Source organism: Macaca fascicularis, chromosome 2 (assembly GCF_037993035.2).
Source record: "Macaca fascicularis isolate 582-1 chromosome 2, T2T-MFA8v1.1".
Taxonomy (NCBI): Eukaryota; Metazoa; Chordata; class Mammalia; order Primates; family Cercopithecidae; genus Macaca; species Macaca fascicularis.
Genome location: NC_088376.1, coordinates 54,113,842 through 54,132,494, shown reverse-complemented (window position 1 = coordinate 54,132,494; position 18,653 = coordinate 54,113,842). Strand labels below are relative to the sequence as shown.

The window sequence follows — 18,653 nt, the reverse complement described above, 5'->3', positions numbered from 1 at the left end:
AGCCTTTCTATGCACAAAAGTATTCTTAGCCCTTCAATCAAAGCATCAGTGAGGACTATTGGGGCCCTCTGGAGGTCTGAAGAAGAGTCCCTCTGGCAGGGAGACACGGGGAACTTCTCTAAACAAGCTCTGTGTCTCACAGGTATTTGCCAAGGATAAATAGTGACTAGTAAGTCTGTGAGGCAGAAAATAAGAAAATACTCTTGAAGAGGGAAATAACTCTTTGGGTATGTGTTTAGTCACTACTCCATCTCCAATGTTCAGAACACTGCCTCCTACATATCAAGTACGTATAAAGCAACTAGAATAGTAACTGGCATGTCATAAGCCAGTTATAATTATTATAACTGTAAATGTATAGTTATGTTTTTAAGGCAAGCTGAACTTTACTAGCTGTTACTCATAATTTAGCAATGGAACAGCCTAAGTAAATACACTTCAAGTGCAGGAGCCTTATAAGGTAAGCTTTTCAGCCCCTTGTTTTCTTTCTTTCTGGTTCTGAGTTTCACACTTTGAAGAGGACTCTGTAGCCATCTTCTGAGAACTTCCAAATCTAATGGCACTAATAGTCAATGGGAAAGACTGTGGAGCACTGCAGGACATCACCAATTATACTACAGAGCCTGAAAGGAACAAAAAATATGAAGACTTTCAAAATAGTAACACAGACAGCACAAACACCAAAATGTTAACACGCGAGGAGTTTATCTGAAGTTCTACTTGTGATCTATTTATCAGTAATGTTCAAATACGGGAAAATTCATGTGGGAAAAATGACAATGCAACTCCTCTTATCTAGAAGATGTAGACACTGGTGTCAAAATACTTCTTTATTCTGTTAATTCCGCATTTCCAGGTAGCTCCAACTACCCATCTCTGCGAGTTATACTGTGAAGGTGCTGACAATTTTCTGTGAGGGTGCTTCAGAAAGAACCATATCTTACACATCAGTTCTCCACCTCACACCACATGTTGAATTTGACAATGGCAAAGGTTAGAAAACAGGTTGTTGACTGGCTGTGCATCAGATGATGTAAGGATGTGGGGAAAAGTAGGAGGAGAAATAAAAAAGCAGGACTGTTTTTGCATTACTGGAGGAAAGGAACTAGCTCAGAAGTCAGCCTGACACCCACAGAGATTAAAACGTCTCTTCCTTCCTCTTTGTTTCCACGTCCCAGTCTTCAACAAATTCTATCTGACCACAGCAGCAGACGGACCCACTATCTGTGGTTTCTTTCAAGTTCCTGATTTTTATCCACAGTTGAAGATGAGCAAGAACTCTGTAACAGTGTCACCTTGGAGCCTGCACTGAGAAGTATTTCAAAATGAGTGAAGCGTGACTCTCACAGATGAAGGCCTAGACGCAGGTAAGGAAACAGCTTTTCCATGAAATGACTTGCGTTTATGTGAATGGTGCATGGGAACAGAAAAGATTTCTGAGCTGGACAGCAACAAAGCTAAGGAACACTGAACCATTGCCACTCACATTTTTCTCAGTGGGTTACTTTTTGTTTGACAACTGTAATTGGCATATGAATATATTTCCCTATGCTAATATGGGGATCCAATACTGAAATATCATTTATGATTATTTAGGATTTTCAATAGTGGCTGTCAAAATATATGTGATGAAGAGATATCAAAGAAAATGTTTAAAAGGTAGCCATCCAGGACAAACATTTCAAAAGCTCGTAAATATGTATTAAAATTGCTTCTCAAAACTACAAAATCAATTAGAATAATACTTAGGTCAGTATGTTTTTGTTTGCAATTGTATATATGTACAGATATACAGTTGCATTTACTTGTACATACACTTATATAGGCAAAAGCTTTTATCTTTGTCATTATTAGGGTAAGTTAACACCTAATAAAATAAAATGCCTTTAAATTGTAAATCACAAAAATATATGTCCTATGCATAGCAAATATTTGAGTTCATATGCTACTTATTTATAGTCTATGACTAATCAACTAAATTACTTACAATTCTTTAAATATTATAAATTAAATTACATTCAGGAGAATTAGCACAGACCCACAACATCAGCTTATTCAACCAAGCCCATGCAATCCATCCTGTCTATATATATTCTTTTTAACCAAGGACAATCAATCCTATGGAGAAAATGAATCAAAGATCACACTAGTAAAAAAAATAGTTTGCATATTCATCTTTCTAAAACATACAAACTTGATAATCAGTTTTAGCACTAGAAGAAAAACCTAGCCATTAAGTTAAAAAGAAAACAATGTACTCAGAAAATACCAATGGCATATTTTATGATTTGTAAACATGCAATGAATTTTATATTTTGATAAAATTTATGAATACTATATATACAAACAGGCATACAATTGTGCACACACAATTAACACACTGGTATATATGAATGAACTGTATATTGCCATGTCTGGCAAAAAAAAAAAAAAATGGCGGGGGAGGCCAGGCATGGTGGCTCACACCTGTAATCCCAGCACTTCGTGAGGCCAAGGTGAGTGAATCATTTGAGGTCAGGAGTTCGAGACCAGCCTAGCCAACATGGTGAAACCCTTATCTCCACTAAAAATACAAAAGTTAGCCAGGCAGTAGTGGTACATAACTGTAATCCCAGCTACTGAGGCAGCTAAGGAAGGAGAATCGCTTGAGCCTGGGAGGTGGAGGTTGCAGCGAGCTGAGATTAGGCCACTGCACTCCAGTCTGGGCGAGACAGTGAGACCCTATCTCCAAAAAAAAAAAAAAAAAAAAAAGTGGGGAGATTCCAAGGTACTCAAAGCATGAAGACTCAGGGGAAGTGGGTAGAGTGCAGAGAAAGAAGTATAATTTGCCTACTTCACAGCTGAAGCAGGTACAGAGGGTGTGACTATCCTGAGCAAGGCCACCCAGCTTATCTACTCAGGAGCCTTGAATCCTCTGAGCACAGGGAGGACGCCTTCACTCCATTCACCATGGGTGGCTCCTGCAGCCCACAGGATTCCAATCAGCCCAGCCTCACTATAGGTATATCCACTCCCTGCCCTTCCACCAAGCCACCCAGTCACCATCACCATGTCCTTCAATCTTCCATCCTCTTCAACCATGTATTTTTAGGATACTATTTAAAATTCCCCGGCTATAAAAATGTTTTCTCTAGTACCATGTACATTTACTTTGAGAAAAAGTTATAGCTAAAAACAAATGATTATTAATTATTGCTAACATGTTTAAACAGAATACAAGTGGACAGGAAAAGGGGAAAGGAGTAGGGAAAAAAGCCTCTCAATGTCAGGAGTGCCCCTCCTCCCCACCTTATCAGTAAAACAGCACTGTAAGGATTAAATCAGATAATATTTGTAAAGTCTTTAACACAGTGATGCAGCTATGCGTTGTTTAACAATGGAGACACATTCTGATAAATACATCCTTAGGTGATTTCACTGTTGTACACACATCATAGATTATAATTACATAAACCTAGATGATAGAGCACACGCCATTATACAACTCATTATAATCTTATGGGACTACAGGTGCATATGCAGTTCTTCACTGACCAAGATACCATTATGCAGTGCATGATTGTATGTATAAAAAGTATTCAGTAAATAAGGTCTGACATCATTATTTTCATTATAAAAACTAATTTTATCAAGGTAAATGTTTATGTAATTAGATATCAGACTACTTAGAAACATAATTCAGATATTTCAATACCTTTGTAGATCAAAACAGGGAAAAATATAACATAAAACTAGCTACAATATTGCTTTTCAAACTTTAACCCACATCAGAATCACCTGGAAGGCTTGTTAAAACACGGTTCCCTGGGCTTTATCCCCCCCAGAGCTTCTGATTCAGTGTGACTAGGCTGGGGCTTAAGAATTTGCATTTCTAGCAAATTCCCAGGTGAGGCTGAATGCTGCTGACCTGAGACACACTTTGGGACCCACTTATGTACAGAGGAATTCCACAGTTGCATTTGCCTTACCAACAAAACTGTCTACAAGTTCCTCATTCAATCTAAGCTAGTTAATTAGTGAGCAAAATAATGAATAAATGCTTAAAAATAAAAAGACTATATTATCCCCATGATTAAGCATATTATTTACGACCAAAAGAAAAAAAAAGGAAGATTGACAGATATTTCCTACTACACCTATGATGCTTCTAAAGTGCTGAACAGAAGAATACTGTTCCCTAGAGTAACGTTCACTCTATAAAGTGCTTCTAGAGTGAATTTAGATGTTGAGGCTTCCCTAAGCCTAAGGCTCTGAGAACTCAGAAGTCATCAGGTTTATTCCATTTGGCTCCAGGATTTCCTTAAAAGCTAGGTCGGTCACAGGTGAGCTGTTTCAGCCTCCCAGTGTGAGCGGTCTCTAGAATACCAAAAACAGACCAGTCCAGGAAGTAGGCTGACGCCAACACAAGCATATTCTGCCATCGTGTCACGAGCATCCTCAGCCGCCAAAGGCTGTCTAGTGGAGGATGATGAACAATAAGGAGAGTTTCATTTAACTGAAAATTATATCAGTACAAGACTGCCAAGTTTGTTTGGGTAGAGCAGTGCATCGCAAAGTCTAGGGCCTAGACCAGCTGAATCAACATCACCAGTGAGCTTGTTAGACATGCAAATTATTGACTCCAAACCTACAGAATCAGAAACAATGGGGGTGGAGCCCAGCAATCTGTTTCAACAAGCCCTCCAGGTAATTTTGTTGCACATTCAGTTTTGGGTGACCCCGTGTCCTGGGACAGCTCCAGTTTTTACCTATTGTCTGGGCATAATTGAAAACAGTGCCTCCTTTCTATCTCAAAAGTGTCCTTGACCGTACAATAAATTAATTATGGTCATCAGCATGATCACCCTGCCAGTTCATACTGGATGCTAAGAAGGCATTTCAGTGGTCAGATGCTGTCTACTGCTTGGGACTTCAAATTAGCTTCAAGTCTGCTGCTGTATTCTGGTGCTACACCCATAGCCTCCCCACCATCACCCCGCAATACTAAAAGATGCATTGCCTCCTAAAAGTCTGAGCAGCACAGCTAGATACATCAGCTTCAGCACAAATATCCTATCTTGATAAGAAAAAATACCTACAACCAAACTATATAAAATCTATTTTAAATTCCCAGCTTCCTAAGTAGTGTGAGGAATCAGGTCTCCAAAACCCTCTTTCCTGAATTTTTTGGTTCTTCTTTACAGGGAGTTTTATTTTCCTCCCTAGCACCCTTAAAAAGCATAAAACTAGTAATTAATGAACGCTATTTTTATAGTAATCATTCAGCTACATTAATTCACTGAAAAACCAAGTTTACCACAGCAAAGCTTCTCAATCCACCTGTTCTTTTAAAGTCAAAGTGAAATACTGGTCATATGTTTTTAGATCTGATTAAATTCCTTTGAAATTTTTGTCTTTACTCGGTATAAATTAAATTGCCAGCTTTTTATTCTTCGCTGAAACTTCCCATCTGTTGTTTTTGAAAAACATCAAAGGCCTTAGATATCATGTTCTGACCCCTCATCATTCAGAGAACAGGCAGAGAGTTGTGGTGGCTTCTACCCAATTATATGACATCTGCTGTTGAGGTTAAGGTATCAAAGAAAAGAGGAAAAAATCAATTATTTGACTTCTGAGGTTTGACCCAAAGCAATCCGTACACTTGTGGTGTGATCACTTGGAAAAAAGAAAATCTGATCCTCGAAACTTTCCAGGATCATACACACTTATTTTCATCACATCACTCAAAGCCTCTAGACTCTAGGAGCCATTTATACCAAGCAGATGGGAAATGTGCCACCTTCTATAGTGGGAGAGATACCTGGCTGGAAAGAACTCACCTGTTGCTGATGCAATCTTCTTAGTGAGTCCAGCCCTAAGGTCAAAGGTTGGCAGGAGAGCTCATACAAGGCTTCATCTAAGAACATTTCCATCCTGCTACAGATGATGAATGAAATTCCCTTCTCACTCTAGAGATATTTCAGTCATTTATTCATTCAACACTGATTCCTTACCATGAGGCAGCCAACATTCTAGGATAGTAGGGATGGTGTGATGAAAAGGTTCTGGGCCTCTTGTAGCTTACATTCTAACAGACACATCAACAAACCTTAACATCATCAGCCCTAGGAATTAATAGTCATTCAGTTATGACAACAATCTTTGGGCATATTATAAGATTACATTTTTATTTCCTTAATGGGGATTTGGAGACGATTCCAATCTCATCAGAAGTCATTTACTGACTAGATCCAAATCCCTAACCTTAATCCAGCTGGGAGCTGATAGTCCTGCATGTACAGATGACAAAAATAGAATATGAAAAACGATACTTAGTTCAGTTAAATGTCCTAGGAGGTGGCCTTTAGTGTTGAATGTTCTTTCTCTCCTGGCCCCTAAAACTGCCTACCTATGTTTTTGCACAAGGATTTCACTGCCTCTTTCCCCACTATAAATATGCCTATAAGCACTACCTTTATAGAAGTGAAAAAAGGAAGAGGGAGGATATGGTCTGAGATAAAAAGAAAACCTAAGATGTCAGACCATTTGTCCCTGTTATCACTGAGTTTGATACACAGCAGCTGTCCTTATAACTGGTACTACTGAGGCAAGTTGGTTAAGGAAAATTACAGGTTAAGTAGGAATTATTTTTAGAAACCTTAAATACATTATTTTAATTTTAAATACAAAGTGCACATTCATTGCTTAATCTTTTGGCTTTGGGGCAGCAAGGCCTTTTTTCTGAGTATGGGTTGGTTCATTAGATACCTGCACCAATTTTCCTTCAGGAGCCATGACTTCAGCACAGTGCCAGTCAAATCCAGTTTCTCTGTTTAGTTCAAGTAGCGTGAGAATTTTAAAATGCTTTAGAAGCCACGTGATTTAAAAAATCCAGACCCACTCCTAGACTTTAAAGGCCCTCAAAAGAACAGACTCTGTCTTAGCCTCATAACACAGTGAAATTTTCAATAAATGTTATATGAATGGACAAAAATGAGGGTCTTAAATAACTAACTAAATATGGTTTGAAAACAACAGTCTGCATCACCAAGTTTTATTTAAATCCACTCCTACCCCAATTAAGAAACAGTATATGCCTTGTTCTAAGGAAGACAACCAGTCCCTACGTATACAATGCCAAGTAGTATATAGCATAATAATGAAAAGTGTGCATTCTAGAATCAGACTTTCTGGCTTCAAATCTTGACTCTACCACTTATTCTGATACAACCTTAATAAAGTCACTTAACTCTATACATCATTTTCCTAAATTATGGAGATTAAATGAGTTACATACATAAATTGCCCAGAACAGTAATTGGCATAAAAACAGAATCAGGCCAGGGGTGGTGGCTCATGCCTGTAATCCCAGCACTTTGGGAGGCTGAGGCGGGCGGATCACAAGGTCAGAAGTTCGCGACCAGCTTGGCCAACATAGTGAAACTCCGTCTCTACTAAAAAAAAAAAAAATACAAAAATTAGCCAGGCATGGTGGTGTGTGCCTGTAATCCCAGCTACTCAGGAGGCTGAGGCAAGAGAATTGCCTGAGCCCGGGAGGCAGAGGTGGCAGTGAGCTGAGATCGCATCACTGCACTACAGCCTGTGCGACAGAGTAAGACTCCTTCTCAAAAAAAAAAACCACAATCAATGTTTATTGCTGTCATTGCCATCATCATCTTCTTCCCCAGTAACATAGTGTGGTGCTCTGATGACTATAAGAACAAAGGAAGCCAAAGAGATATACTGGTTGAATATTCCTTGATCCAAAGGCTTTGGATCAGGAGTGTTTCAGATTTCAGATTTTTTCAGATTTTGGAATATTTGCATTATACTTAGCCGTTGAGCATCCCCAATCTGAAATGCTCCAGTGAACATTTCTTTTGAAAGTCATGTCAGCCCTCAAAAAGTTTCGGATATTGAAGCATTTCAGACTTCAGATTTTGGGATTAGAGATACTCAACTTGCATTCAAAATTCCAGTGTGTTCCTTAACCTCTCCCTGCTCAGTTGACTCATCTGTAGAAAACAGAACAAAAATATCTACCTAGAAGAATGACTGTAAGAGTTATCATGCGTGGTACATAGTTGAGAGCCAAAACATTAGAGCCATTAACCCTCATACAAAGAAGAAAATCTACAACTCCACACTTCAGTCCATATCCACAGATGTCCCCACCTCCTGCACATCTGTCAACCTCTACCCACCAAATCTTAACCAGAATGTGGTTGTATACTCAACATTTTACTTGTGGCAGAGGACAAACTACCTCTCCTGAGTATGCACTTTGTAAGAAGATAACACTGAAAAACAGGATATAATCTAAGAAAAATTAAATGGCGCTTTTAATTTATAAGTTAAAAAATGGGAATTTGAGGGGAGGAAAAACCACTGTGTGCTGGTGCACGTGGAGAACAGAAGCAGAATGAAGATGAGTCTTGAAAGAGGGACATGATACTTATATATGGGAAATGATAGACTGACACTATTGGAATGATACACTGAGTAGGAAAACTACTTCAATTTATGTTTATTGGCCCAAAAACATGTCCTGTTTTATTTTTATCTTGACCTCTTGACTTGAGAAACCTTGACCCTATTTGAGAAATCTTCTCCCCAAGTCCTAAAAACATTTACCTCTTTGCATCTTCAAAACACAGCACAAACCATCTATTGTCCAGAAAGCCTTTTCTGTTTATCTTGCCTTTTCCTGCAAGCTCATGCGGTACACACTCCCTGCCATTTCTGCCCTCTCTCAAGCATCCTATACCATTTACACACACATTACAATCTGCTCTGTGTATGCTCAACATCCGTATTGCTTCAAGAGCAAGTTTTATGCCTTTGACTTTTTCCCCTCACTAATTTATACTGGGGTATAAACCACATACAATAAATGAAAATTAGATTTTAAGTGTACAATTCAACAAGGTTTGACACCATATAATCACCACTTCAATTAAGATAAATAATATTTCCATCACAAAAATTTAATCATTCTCTTTTCTAGGCACAGCCATCTACGTTCCTAATTTCTCTCATTAGAGCTTAGTTTTACCAGTATTAGAACTACACTGAAATGCAATCACAAGGTACATAGTCATTTGTGTCTGACTTGTTTTGTTCAACATGTTTTGAGATTTAACTTGTTTTGTTCAGCCATGTTTTGAGATTTATCTATATTGTTGGCATGTATCACCCTCTGGATCACCACATGGTATTCTATTCTATGAGTATACCACAATTTGTTCACCCATTTTAATCTGTTGATGAGCATTTGGGTTGTTCCCAACTTTTGGCTATTGTGAAAAAAGTTGCTATGAATATTCTAATGTAAGTCTTTCTACGGACATACACTTTCATTTCTCCTGGGTAAACACCTAGGAGTGAAATTATAAGGTCACAAGGAAGCAACATGTTTAACTTGATAAGAAGTGACCTATTATTCAAAGTAGATTTACTATTTTACACTCCAACCAAAAATATACCAAAGTCTCAATTATTCTATTTCCTCGTCAATTCTTGACATTGTCAAGTTTTTTTTTTCCATTCTAATAGGTGAAAGTACTACCTTATTGTTAATTTGTATTTCCCTGTTGACAAATGAGGCTGAGAATCTTTTCATGTGCTCCTTGACCAAACAGCTTCCTTTGTAAAGTATTTGTTTGCATCTTTTCGGCATTTTTTTAAGAAACTGAGTTTGTTTTTTCATTACAGAGTAATGAAAATTATTTAAACAGTCTGAACCTTTAACAGAGATATTTTTGTGAATATTTACTCCCCAATCTACGGCTTGCCTTCATTTTCTTAATGGTGTCTACAAAAAAAAATTAAAGTTTTAAATTTGGGGTTTTTGTTTTGGTTTTGGGGTATGTGTACACATTTAGTTTTATTCTAACAAAGCGACTTGTACACTTTTAACATTTAAAACTAAGTGTCATCTTTCCTTTCCAGTAAAATAAAAATAAAACTTTAAAATGGACAGGAACGAAAGTACAATAGAGAATGTGAATTCTAAATAATATCCTGCAGGTTCTGCAGATTGTCCCATCAAGTGGCAGGGCAAGAGTCATCATTAGGAGAAAACTTACTTTAAACATGTCATGTTAAACTGCAAGGATGTCCAATAAACATCACAATTAAATATTCCAAAGGAAAAGCCATGTTGTCAAAATACACGCTTAACCCACCCAGACATCTCAAACTCACCCTCTGCTGACCTTACATGGCCCCATTTTTTGTTGTTTTTTTGTAAACAAGAGAAAGTAGACAGATACACGTTGGCAAATGCTAACTATCCATATTCACACAAAGACACAGTGTTCTGAGCCTAATACACAGAGAAAGGAAGAAAAGTGCTAAAATTCTGTGCACTACTACACACGGGCTTAGCGCCATCCAACTTCCAGCAGAGCGAAAGGAGGTTTTTCTTTTTTCCCCACAGAGTTCAGTGGTATTGAATCCATACAGTTTTTGTTCAGACAAGAAGGGGTAAAAATGAATTTGGAACAGAAAGGAGTTAGAGATTCTTTCCCCATTGTATTCTGCTCAAGTTATTTTCCCCCCAAATAAGTTGAGAACCATGGTGTAGAGAAAAGAGACCTCAAGAACAAGGCAACCGAGCCCAAGAGAAAACACACACACACACACACACACACACACACACACACACACACACACACACACACACACAGTTTGCTCCCAGGAACTGGAGAAAATTTTTAAAAAGGAAAGTTGGAACCTATCAGTGTTCTATTAGTCATTGTCTCTTTCATCCCCCTTTCTTTCCTCCCTTTCATCATCTTCATCTTCTTCACCTTCATCCTTATCCCCTTTCTTTATCAATATCTTCCCATCCTTCTTCATCATTTTCATCTCCTTCCCTTTCTTCATCATCCATATTGAAAGCCAAGTAGTACTGTAATGGATTTGGCCAATATTATCTTTGATGACCTCTCCTAACTCAACAACACCTGCATCAGAACGGTCAGTAAACCAGGTAAAGAAGTTCTCTGGTTCTTCGTGCTGCCTCTTCCTGCTGACTTTACTCTGCATTTGACTGGAACTTTTTCATCATATCCTTTCCAGATTTCCATTTGATTTCAGTGGACTCTGAAAATAGATCACCACTCTCATTCAGATGAAATTCCTTGGAGATAACTTTATTTTCAAACTAAAGATTTTCATCAAAATAAAAATCTTTCTGTAACCTGATTTAATACCTTCAAATTCTGTCACTTCAACTCTTCAAATAATACAGTACCTCTTTGTCTTCCTCCCCAAGTAATGTAGACACTTGTGGATGGCTGACAAATGCTGTTACCCAAAAATTTGAGATTTGGGCAATCGATGCTGACCTATTCCAAAAAATGGTTGGCAGAATTTGTTATATTTCTGTTCTGCTTTCACAATCTCCCCACTGGCTTGTTCATTAAGTCTCTGAATTTCTTCTTTTTCTTTTTTTTTTCTTTTTGTGAGACAGAGTTTCACTCTTGTTGCCCAGGCTGGAGTGCAATGGTGCTATCTCAGGTCACTGCAACCTCCACCTCGCGGGTTCTAGTGATTCTCCTGCCTCAGCCTCCCAAGTAGCTGGGATCACAGGCATGCACCACCATGCCTGGCTAATTTTGTATTTTTAGTAGAGATGGGGTTTCTCCATGTTGGTCAGGCTGATCTCAAACTCCCAACCTCAGGTGATCCACCCACCTCAGCCCCCCAGAGTACAGGCGTGAACCACCGTGCCCAGCCTGTATTTCCTTTTGTACGTCATCAATATATTCAATTGCTTCTTTCTGTTCTTTTTCTCCCTTCTTCGGCAAGCCCAGAGAGGCCAATGTCTCCTCTGGTCTCAAAGCAGGAAGTAGTCTTGGTTTTGGGGGTCACACTGCTGGGAAAGTTCAAGAACCAGACCACAATTCTTTTTTCTCGTCAGGAAGATGCTCAGAAAACTTAAATTTTTTTTGCTTTGTGGCTAAGAAATTTTGCACACTAAAAAACCAACCAAAGATTGGGAAGGCATTTTATATAAAGTTTTCCTCTAGAAGCTTTGTGGTCTTAGTTTTACCTTTAGGTCTATGATACATCTTAAATTGCTTCCTTGATTTCTCCATTTCATCTGTTAATATCTCTCTGCAGAGGACAAGTGCTTTGTATACACTGCTGACTCACTTATAAATGCCCTACAGCTTAGAAGAAATGTGTTTTCAAAGCTTACTAAAGGGTCTATGCTCAGCCTCAGTAACATTCTAGATTTAAAAAACGACTAATAGGAATGAACTCACAAATTAGACAAAATGGAGAAACCCGGAAGCTTCCATTTAGAACTGATGTTATTGGTCCTGCCCTAGGACATGCCTTAACTAGGGCAGGGATAATCCAGTTTCATTTCTGTACAAATAGCAGTTTAACTCAGCACAGAAAATGGAGAACAGTATGCTCACCATATTTTCTTCTTCTTTGTATATATGTTAGAAAATTACCATGTCATTAGCATAGACTGAATTCTTTTTAATGAATTAGGCCATAAAACAGTAATTCACAGCAGCTCTGTTGAAAACTGACCTATATATGTATAAGTAATACATGTTACAATATATTACTCTCAAGAGACATTTTCTATAGCCTAAAACACTGGCATTATTTTATAGGATTTAGGTGGCTTTAAAAAATGTTTTACTAATGCTTTGTATTGAAAACATGTCAACTCAAAATATAAAAAGAATTATTCCTACTGTTTAAAGACTACCACCCAATGCATATTAAAATAGAGCATTTCCAGCTATTTCCTTGAGACTTTACTAAGAACGCGTAAGACTGAAAAGAGCAAAAATCACCCTTGTCCATTTCACTGGCATTTGGAGAAATTCATAAATTAGGATAATAGAGCATTTCATAAGTACTTAGCAATTGATAAAAATACTCTACGTACAAAGAAATTTTAAAAAGCTATTCTCAAACACTATATTTTGACAGCTGTTTCCTTGATATTATTCAGCCAAAACACACTCCATGTTTAGCAAGGTTCCCTTTCTTATTACTCTGCCTTAGTGCCTAAGTTTCGACAACACAATTAGGCAATTCTTTTTAATGAATTAGGCCATAAAACAGTAATTCACAGCAGCTCTGTTGAAAACTGACTTACATATATAAGTAATACATGTTACAAGATATCACTCTCAAGAGACATTTTCTACAGCCTGAAACACTGGCATTATTTTATAGGATTTGGGTGGCTTTAAAAATGTTTGAGGCCAGGCCCGGTGGCTCACAACTGTAATCCCAGCACTTTGGGAGGCTGAGGTGGGCAGATCATGAGGTCAGGAGTTTGAGACCAGCCTGACCAACATGGTGAAACCCTATCTCTACTGAAAAAAAAAAAAAATTAGCCAGGTGTGGTGGCACGCGCCTATAATCCCAGCTACTTGGGGGGCTGAGGCAGGAGAATAGCTTGAACCCAGGAGGCGGAGGTTGCAGTGAGCCGAGATTGCACCACTGTACTCTAGCCTGGGCAACAGAGTGAAACTCCGTCTCAAAAAAAAAAAAATTTTTTTTTTTAATTTATAGGAAAACTATTTACATCTAAGCAAGGACCTAGGCTCTCATTTGTAGCTTGCACTTTTCTGTTTTTAACAATTATCCAGATTCACAAGCTAACATTTCAGAGATAATCAATAGTGGGTTAGGATTTAGGGTGAAAAAAGAGAAATTACCATATAACCTTGATATTGTGTCTTTTTAAAGAAAAAAGGGGATTTGTGATTAGCTACTTAAATTTGATTGTTATACACTTAAATTCCTTTTCTCATGAAGTATTTCAATGACTATTTCCTTAATAGCAGTTCATTAATGTTACGCCTTTCTAAATGACAATGTACAATCCTTTTCACAGCCAAAGGTCAAAAAGAAGAAAGCAAGCAAAAACCTCCCAGTAAGGAATACTGTTATAAGTCACATCTTCCATGAAGTGTTTAGTTAATGGTTCTTGTAACAGTCAAAATAAACTTCACTTCAAGAATGTAAGAAATTCTAACATGCAAGAAATGCACTCTAGAATGAGCTGACCAGACAATTTTCAATTAGGAAAAATTCTTTTGTATTTTACAGTATAGATATAATTTGTCAACAATATGTATAAAGTAAATCCAAACATCCCATAAAATCCATTATAAACCATACTGAAAACACCCGAGGAGAGACTGGATTGACTTCCTGTGAAGGTGGGGGTTTATAAAAGTTACAGAATCCTACAGTACGCCGGGCATGACAGCATACCAATTCCTTCCCAGGAGAAGGACGTTTTTCCTTCATAGGACATCTACAGCACTTTTTTGTTCTGACCCTAGTCTTTCTTCTTACCAGGCAGCTAACTATTTCCTGCATGTATGCTTTATTTTGCCCTGTGCCAAGCCGCCAAGTCCCAAAGCTTTCCTCCCATTGCTAGAGTTCCTTTCTACGATAAGTTCACATCACTTGCTCATCCACTCCTTCATTTACTTAAAATCTTCAAGGTACTAGAATAGGAAAGAATATTCAAGGAAAATGAGACAGCAACCCCCATCTCTTATAGCTAACGATAAGGTAGAAGTCAAAATTGAAATGGGATTTTTAAAAAGGATTGCACTATTATACAACAGCTTCTGTAAAAATATAATTTTAAAAATGTCGACAGTCTAGGCAACTTGTGTTTAATGTTACGTTCGTTCACTCAAAAATAAACTGCTTTCTATCTGGGTGGTACTGTAAATGTGATCCTAAAAGTCTCTTCTGTTTGAGATTTCCAGATACATGCAGTGATAGAGTTCAAATACTTCACAAATTTGTTAACATTTTGGCTTTGATAAGTTAATGTACTCGTTTTAATAGAAGATTCTGAATACCTTGGAAATTGAGGTCATGAAGGGAAATCTACTTATTTAACAGAAATCGGATGAGCCTTCCTCAAACGCACAGAGGCAGGAGCCTCGTTAGCATCAAGTTGCCATAACAATGTTGTGCTGCAAACAAAAGCACTGAGGAGAAAGGGAAACTGAAAGAGGGGAAAGTAAGACGGCAGCAAAGTCAAGGGCACCTGTGCACACTGCCAAGTCGAATCTAGGCCAGTAGCTCAGGAACTCTTGTAACTGGGTAACTTGAAGGTAGAGACAACAATTAAATGCCTCTTTGGACCAGAACCAGTCAGACTTGCCCAGCACTGATGCCCTTTGCCTGCCATCTTCAATTCTCAAGGCCACAAGACCCTGTTCTAAGACTTTCTGTGATTCCCTGAAAAGGACCAAGAGAGCCTTCCAATTTCATAGGTGCTCTGACTTTAATTTGCAGGGAGAAAATTTTTATACAAACACAATCTTACTAATACATAAAACAAAACCAGAAATATACTCTTGGTGAGACTGAGACGGGGACACCATCCATCTCCCTGAAACCCCCAGACGGCCTATGAGGACTGCCAGAAGCCACCCAAGAAACATTTTGAAACCCACTCCGATTCCTCCGTATAAAAAGGAATATTCTTACAATGAGCCTGCTGTATACTGCATATTTTCTTAGGGAGAAACCCTGAATATACTGAAAATCTGTCATCAGTGATTTGAGAAGAGATGGGGGGATGATGGCAGTGGCCGGCAGGTGGGCAGTTGAGATGAGAATAAAGACTCGAAAAGGCTCTCATGGTGTAAGATACAAATATAAGAGTAAAGAAGCAGAAGATAATGATACTCAAAAAAGAGAAATCAGTCTGTGAAACTTCTGCTTTTAAAAAAATTCTCAGAAATTCCATGTCTGTGCTGGGAAAAATAAAGTGAACAGCTTCATTTTCCTGGCCTCTTTAACTTGAAAAGCTAAAAGATCTACTCAGTTTCCATGATGACTATTCAAAGTCTCAAAATACAGCATCATACATTATATTCTATGAGTAGCTCCCCCCCTTTGTTTATTCCTTCATTCACTCAACCATTATTAACTGAATACGTCCACTGTGCCAGATAGTGCTCTAGGTGCTGGCAACACACAGTATAACGAGTGGTTCTGCCCTGAAGAATAATCTAGCAGGCTGGAGGCAAGACATAATGAGGAGTGCCGGAAAATAGGGTGAGAGGAAGAAATCATCAGGAAGATGAGAGATCAGAACAGAAATAAGGGAGAGAGGGAGAAGAGCAAATGCAGAAGATGGGTGTGGTATCCTTGAAGTAGAGGAGCAAGGGCAAGAAGGCCAGTGTGGCTACAAGAGAAGGGCAAGGCAGTGGCCACAGGAGGTACAGTCAGAGAACTGGCAGGGCCAGCTGGTCATGTAGAGCCATGCAGGCCATGACCAAACCCTGGATGTTTTCTAAGTGTGATGAGACCACACACACACACACACACACACACACACACACACACACACACGCTGGGTGGGTCTAAGCAAGGGAGTAGCAAGACTCAGTTTGTGTTTTTAGAGCTCCTTCTTGCAGCTGGCTGGGGTCGCCGGCACAGGCAGGAAGGTCATAGGAGGCTCCTGCTCCCAGCACTGATTATGACTGAGCAGTTTTTAATACATAAGCTAAACTGCAATTTGAGGAGAAACAATTTCAGGGGAAAGAAACCTCATCAACTATAAATGAGAAAACTCTCCATACCGGGTTATAGTTATCTTAGAGATGTGCGCTTTACACAATCATAAACCAACTAATGAGCTTAGGTTTGAATTTCTGAGACAGGCCATAAGGCGTTTTCAATAAAAGCTCTTAAGCGATTTCTTCTTTCCTAACTGACAAAATACACTCCTACTGCCCTCTTGAAAAGAGTTCAGCTCTTCCATTTAAAAGACGGCATGTCCAATAATTACTTAATTTTATGCGAAGTGAGCGCAAACTCTTTTTGATGTCACAGCAAACAAGTGCTTACAAAATAATGAAATAAATTACAGCAGCTGTACTGAAGACCAATCTCAAAACACAACCTTCAAAGATTTTAGGGGAATGTGGGAGGGAACAAGAAACTACAAGTACAGAGATCTTTAAACAGTGAACAATGAAATAACCCAAATGTCCAGTAACAGAAAAATGGTCATGATTCTTTTCTTCAATGAAATGAAGTGGAACTACTCAAAAGAAAAAGGTAGAACTTTAAAAACTGAAATAGAAAAGCCACCATGATATACTGTTAAGTGGGTAGGGGAGAGGGAAGGAGTGGTGGTAAGAGATCTAAGACTCTGTCCATCATTATCTGCCTTTCTACAATTCCTAACATTAACTGAAGGTTATGCCACACTTTAGCCCTGACTGACTTCAACACTGCTTTGTACTGTCTCACTGAATTCTTACCACAGCCCTATGGGATAAAGAGAATTATTTCCAGTTAACGGATGAGTTAGGTATTCTACCAAGAGTCACAGAGCTGATAAGTGGGGTGTGGTATGTGAATCCAGGAATTCCAACCCTGTAGCCTGCATTCTTAATCTCTGTATTACATTAATCCCTTAGAGATGAGTCCTTATTCACTGAACATGTTAAAGCAATTTGTTCTTGGATTCTTTCTTTCAAATAACACTTTTAAAAAATTTAAAACTTCCATTTGATGTTCTGGGAATTTCAAGGAAAATTAAATTAACGATAAAACACACAAAGCTCATGACATTTTGGAAAGTTGATATGACCCAAGTTGGCATTAAACTGAAAACCAAAGAATAAAACAACTTTACAAACAAATGTTATTTAAAGGCTCAGTGACTAATAATTCTGTCAGCCCTCACTATGATAGCAAATTGTGAACACTACATTTGTACATTTCCTTCTGGTTCCAGATGTTTATAATAATGCAATGTTATCCAGTTTAAAATGAAACAGATGTTCATAAGTTTAAGGCACTCTGGGAAGGTCCACTCAATCGGCATTATTTCAGCAGTTTCACATGCTGATGACAAGGGAATGGAAGATCGTTGAAGGTGAGGCTGATTAGCCAAATCACTAAAGGGTGCTGGGCCATCCTAAAAGCACAGGGCCCGTGCACACTCCTCAGCTGTTGGTTCATCTCTGCACTCACTTCGCCCATGCAGACATGTCCTAATACTCACTCGTCAACCCATGTACTCCTACATGGGTCTCTTCCCCAATGCCACCCCACGCAACAGTCATTCATTGCAGTGTTTTCTCTTCCTCCTAAGGACCAGCAGAGGGTACATGTTTAAGACGCCCTAGAGAACTATGGCTTCCCCTGCCTCAACTCACATCCTTACCAGCTACATGTCTTCGGGCAAAATGCTTAACCTCACCAAGCCTCACTGCCCTCCATCATTTAACTGAGGAGACATTAACAGGACTTACTTTATGTAGAAGCTATCAGGTTTTAATGAGTTAATATAAATAAGGAATTTAGAACAGTATCTGGCATACAATAAAAATTTAGTCAGTCTTAGGTATTATTATTATTCCTGTTATTTTCCTAGTGCATTTTACCATTTGCAACAAAATAACTGGTTACCCAAGAATAAATCTGTCAGTGATTTAAATTTTCTGCTTTCTACTTTTCTGAATTTTCTAACATATTTACATTGCCCATGCATCCCTTAGTAAATTTAAAAAATACATATACAAACTAAGTTTTTTTTTTTTTTTTTTTTTTTGAGACGGAGTCTCGCTCTGTCTCCCAGGCTGGAATACAGTGACCTGATCTCGGCTCACTGCAAGCTCCGCCTCCCGGGT

General features: G+C 38.5%; 2 protein-coding genes and 1 pseudogene across 10 annotated transcripts in view; 1 reads left to right on the top strand and 2 right to left on the bottom strand.

Annotated features, from left to right (window-relative positions):
* MED12L (mediator complex subunit 12L) overlaps positions 1–18,653 on the bottom strand; it is a 341,010-nt gene that overhangs the window by 156,222 nt on the left and 166,135 nt on the right. The window lies entirely within an intron of this gene.
* P2RY14 (purinergic receptor P2Y14) overlaps positions 1,113–18,653 on the top strand; it is a 61,346-nt gene continuing 43,805 nt past the window's right edge. For all 3 annotated transcript variants that reach the window (XM_005546112.5, XM_005546109.5, XM_065540088.2), the window contains exon 1: positions 1,113–1,367. The gene's annotated coding sequence lies outside the window, so the exon portion shown is untranslated. The remainder of the gene's footprint in view (positions 1,368–18,653) is intronic.
* Positions 10,732–18,653, bottom strand: part of LOC135969557 (protein SET-like) — a 39,699-nt pseudogene continuing 31,777 nt past the window's right edge.